The sequence below is a fragment of the Myotis brandtii genome, unplaced genomic scaffold (genome assembly GCF_000412655.1).
Source record: "Myotis brandtii unplaced genomic scaffold, ASM41265v1 scaffold1234, whole genome shotgun sequence".
Classification (NCBI taxonomy): Eukaryota; Metazoa; Chordata; class Mammalia; order Chiroptera; family Vespertilionidae; genus Myotis; species Myotis brandtii.
In genome coordinates, this window is record NW_005354309.1 from 269,737 (window position 1) to 275,085 (window position 5,349).

Here is a 5,349-nt window from a genome sequence, read left to right on the forward strand (position 1 = left end):
CCCAGTAGGAGGTGTGCAGGAGGCAGCCAATCAATTATTTTCTCTCATCATTTATGTTTCTATCTCTCCCTCTCCCTCTCTGAAATCAATAAAAATATATTTTTAAAAAGTAAAATCTCAATCTGAGTGCTATTTCTTGTTATCTGTTTTTGTTTTTCTAGTTTCTTTAAAAAGTCATTTCTTGCCCTAACTGGTTTGGCTCAGTGGATAGAGCATTGACCTGCGGACTGAAGGGTCCCAGGTTCGATTCCAGTCAAGGGCATGTTCCTTGGTTGCAGGCACATCCCCAGTAGGGAGTGTGCAGGAGGCAGCTGATTGATGTTTCTCTCTCATCGGTGTTTCTAACACTCTGTTCCTCTCCTCTCCTCTCTGTAAAAAATCAATAAAATATTTTTTTTAAAAAAGTCATTTCTTTTTTTTTAATTTTTTTGCCAGTTTGCAATTTCACAGGATATGTCTAATTGTGGGTTTCTTTTAATTTAGCCTGTCTTGGATTCCCTAAAATTCTTGTATCTGATTACTGGAGTCTTTCCATAATTTTGGAAAATTCTGTTCTCTCTTTGAAGTGCTGCACTTACCTGCAACTTAGCCTCATACGTAGCTGGGCGCATGTTGAGAAATGCTGGCTTGCTGCCCCTCCTGAAAAGATAGCCCTCCGATTGCTGGGGAGAGCAGACCCTATTGCACCAGTCTGGAGTGGATTTTCCATCTCACTGAACTGGTAGAAGGGAGGTAGAAGATATCAAATACCACAGATACTCACTGTTCTAACCAAATTTTCTCATAGATTTTCTTGAATAGATGTTTCCTTATTGGCTGTATGGCCTTAGGACTATTTCCAGAGACTTTATTTATTTTAATCGTCACCTGAGGATATGTATATTGAATTTTAGAGAGAAGAAGGAGGAGAGAGAGATGAGAGAGAAGAGAAACATCTATCAGTTGCTTCCCGTGCTTGCTCCCATCTGGCATTGAACCCACAACTTAGGAATATACCCTGACCAGGAATCCAACCCAAAAACCTCTGGTGCGTGGGACAACTGAGCCACCCAGCCAGGGTGCCTGTTAATACTTTTTGATGTTATTTCCCACTGAAAATACAAAATACATTTGCAGTGTATGCACATATCAAATCATTATGTTGTACACCTATAACTAATACAGTGTTACCTGTCAATTATCTACATATATAAAAGCCCACGCAACTGTCCAACCAACCATCCGACCAGTAGCTATGATGTGCACTGACCACCAGGGGGCAGACGCTCAATGCAGAAGCTCCTGAGCTGCGGTGACTTCACAGCTGCAGTTCTCGGATGACATACCCGGAACCAGAGAGGAGGGAGTCCGATTCCAGGGGTCGTCACCCGAGAACTACCCTCTCGCAATCCAAGACATCTCGGGGAATGTCGGAGAGCCTGTTTCGGCTCAATCACCACAGGCCAGGCCGAGGGACCACACCTACCAGAGGGACCCCACTCACTCTGCAGAGGACCTTTGAGCCCCAGTGCCGCTCAAGATGCGGCCAGCGAGGGAGGGACCGCCAAGAGGTTGGCTCCAGGGCTTGTCCGGCCTGTCTCGCCCAGTCCTGCCCACCAGCCACCTTCTAATTAATTTCCTTTCAATGTGTAAGAATCCGTGCACCAGGGCGTTAGTATTTCAATAAAAATGGAGGGGAGAGAAATCTCTCAGTAATATGAAAAAAGATTAGAAGATGACATTTACATTTTACATATCTTACTTCAGTAAAATATATATATTAATGAATAAAAACATGTACACTAACAAAAAAGTCAAAAACAAAGAAAAATTTGAAAACAGGAGTTTAGCCTAGCCAGAATAGCTCAGTGGTTGAGTGTCGACCCACGAACCAAGAGTCTCTGGTTCAATTCCTGGTTAGGGCACAGGTCCGAGTTCTGGGCTCAATCCCCAGTAGGGGACTGCAGAAGGCAGCCGATTGATGATTTTCCTCTTTCTCATCGATGTTTCTTGCTATCCCTCTCCCTTTCTCTCTCTCTAAAAGTCAAAATTTAAAAAAAAAAAACACACAGGAGTTTAATAAGCTTTACTTATTATTAAATTTTAAATAAATAGATATATTTAAAGTTTTTTTTAGCAAAATAATTTTTTAAAGTAGAGTTTTATTGATTTCAGAGAGAGAGAGAGAAACATCAATGGCTGGTATGCATGCAGCTAATTCCTTTTTCATTCCATTTTCTTTGTCACTTATTCTCTCCAATGGCCATGAGTGCTTTTAATAATATCAGTTGCAAAGTTCTTATCTTTTTTTTTAAATATATTTTATTGATTTTTTTACAGAGAGGAAGGCTGAGCCACGCCGACTGGGCAGCAAAATAATTTTATTTACTAACACATAGTAAACATATACATCCAATATCTTGCACATTTATTCACAAATGACTTCCCAATTCCAATAACTGCCTTGATATTTAAGCATGTGTTAAAAGTTATCTTAGTTGAGATAAGAAAAATGCTTTGGCCCTGACTGGTTTGGCTCAGTGGATAGAGCATGGGCCTGTGGACTAAAGGGTCCCGGGGTTTGATTCTGGTCAAAGGCATGTACCTTGTTTGCGGGCACATCCCAGTAGGGGTAGGGGTGTGCGGGAGGCAGCTGATCGATGTGTCTCTCTATTCCTCTTCCTTCCTCTCTGTGAAAAATCAATAAAATATTTTTTTAAGAAAGAAAAAGAAAAATGCTTTGTTGTTAATCTTCACCCAAGGATATTTTTTTCTGTTGATTTTTTTTAGAGAGAGTTGGAGGGAAGGAAGTAGGGAGGGGAGAGAGAGAGAGAGAAAAACATCGATGTAAGAGAGACACATCGATTGGTTGCCTCCTGCACAAGCTCGACCAGGGCCTGTGATCAAATCTGCAACCCAGGTGTGTGCCTTTGGGAATAAACCCGAGACCCTTCGGTGCTCAGGCCAATGCTCTAATGGCCAGGACTGAACAATGCTTTTATATGGATATCACACTAAATATATTGGATCGGTCACAGCAGAAGTTGCTTTGTTAATTAGATAGTTCTATAAAGTTAAAGTTTTGAAAACCACTACTTTTGCATATCAGCAATATCAGCTTGTATTCCAAAGAAATTTCCTTAGTTTTTCTGGTTATGGAACCACTGATCTACATCTGTTTGGTGTTCTGCAGGCAGATTCACATGGCCACACGGCGGAGGTAAAGCATAAAGCATTCACAATGGCTTTGGCAGCATCAGGATGACACGTGAAGGGACTCTCAGACACTGGTATGCATGCAGCTAGTTCCTTTTTCATTCCACTTTCTTTGTCACTTATTCTCTCCAATTGCCATGAGTGCTTTTAATAATATCAGTTGCAAAGTTCTTATCTTTTTTTAAAAATATATTTTATTGATTTTTTTACAGAGAGGAAGGGAGAGGGATAGAGAGTTAGAAACATCCCACTGGGGATGTGCCTGCAACCAAGGTACATGCCCTTGACCGGAATCGAACCTGGGACCTTTAAGTCCGCAGGCCGACGGTCTATCCACTGAGCCAAACCGGTTAGGGCTAAAGTTCTTATCTTTAAGTTCTGCCTGGAAAGAAAACTGGTCCTCTGGTTTTCATCAGGAATCTTGTACCTTCGGAACCAGTCCACAGTAGCTTCTGGGTAGCCAGGTTTCAGCCCCTGGACATCTTTAACATCATTATAATTTGCTGCATCAGGACCATCCACATTAATGGCAATCACTCTCCCATCAGTTTCCCTTTCATTGATCACAGCCAATATGCTCAGACCTTTCACCCTGGCCACTTCCCCTCTTGCACATACCTTGCTTCCCGTTCCACAGGCGTCAGTTGGGTCATGGCTACCATTACAGCCAGTGTGTTTGTCCCTGTGTCCTGGGTCTTGCCGAGTCTGAAGGCTGGCAGCAGAGTTCCAGATATATCCTTTACAAGAGGACAGATCTGCAAAATAACAGTTTTCCTTTTTTTTCACATCTTGTTTAATTGGGTTTAAAGGGTCTTTTGTAGCAATCTCCATTTTTGTGTTAGACCAGCGAGGTACTTCAACTACCGTGTGGAACACATCCTTATCTGCATAAATTAGACTATCATGAAATGGAGAGATATATTGTCTGTTTTCATTTTTGAAGAAGACTCGGTATTCGAGGGTGAAGGGAGCAACATACTCCCGCTGTTGTAGCCATTCATGGTGCCTGAGATGAGCAGCCTCTGCCACAGAGCAAGCAGCCAGCAGCCCGCACACAGCGCCCTGTTTAAAAAGAGATAACATATTACCACATGGTTAAATATGTATATACTAGAGGCCCAGTGCACGAATTCGTGGATTTGTCCAAACATTTCAAAACCTATGACTTACTCCATTATAAGTTTCATAATAGTTTTTTTTTTTAATTCAGTAGCAAAAAGGAGGTATGGGAGAAACTTCTGGTTGTCCCCCAACATTTATTACACTAATAAAATTATATTATACCACACCTAGTCCCTGTGACTTGCTTTATGTTCTGTACAATTGTGTTTTTAAGATACATTCATGTTTTATGTTGTGGTTCATTCGTTTCTTCTGCAAATCAATGTACCGTATGTATTGGTATAAATATACTAAAGTGTACTTATTCATTCTCCGGTCAGTAGACTTGTGGACTTTTCAATGTTTGGTTTTTTAGTTTGTTTGTCTTTATCATTATAAACAGTGTTGCTGTGAGCATTTGTGTACACATCTCCTTCTATACTGCTGCAAAAATTCTAGGAACAGAATTCCAGGACCCTAGAATGCTTGGAGAGTCAACATTACAAGGCAGGACCACTTATTTTCAAGCAATTACACCAACTGACACCCACACAAGCAGTGTTGGAGATCCCTTGTGTCACGTGCTTTCAGACTCTTGTATTTTCAGAACTTAAAAAAAATTATTGATTTTCTTGGAGAGAGAAACATGAATTTGTTGTTCCTCTTCTTTATCCATTCATGGTTGATTCTTATATGTGCAACCTTGGCGTATAGGGGACGACCCTCTAACCAACTTAGCTACCAGGCCAGAGCCAGAAACTCTTACATTTTGACAATCAGGTTTGTGTGAAATGGCATCTCATTGGGGTTTTGATTTGCATTTCCATGATTCCTACTGAGATTGAACATCTTTTCATTTTTATTTTATTTTATTATTTATTTTTAATATATTTTTATTGATTTCAGAGAGGAAGGGAGAGGGAGAGAGATAGAAACATCAGTGATGAGAGAGAATCATTGATTGGCTGTCTCCTGCACAGCCCCTACTGGGGATAGAGCCTGCAACCCAGGCATGTGCCCTTGACTGGAATCGAACCTGGGACCCTTCAGGGA

The 5,349-nt window shown here is 41.1% G+C and overlaps 1 protein-coding gene and 1 pseudogene across 1 annotated transcript in view; both read right to left on the bottom strand.

The window, feature by feature from the left end:
* The window catches only part of QTRT1 (queuine tRNA-ribosyltransferase 1), a 30,428-nt gene that overhangs the window by 19,938 nt on the left and 5,141 nt on the right, over positions 1-5,349 (bottom strand). The gene's annotated exons all lie outside the window — the stretch shown is intronic.
* The window catches only part of LOC102252941, a 7,215-nt pseudogene continuing 4,998 nt past the window's right edge, over positions 3,133-5,349 (bottom strand).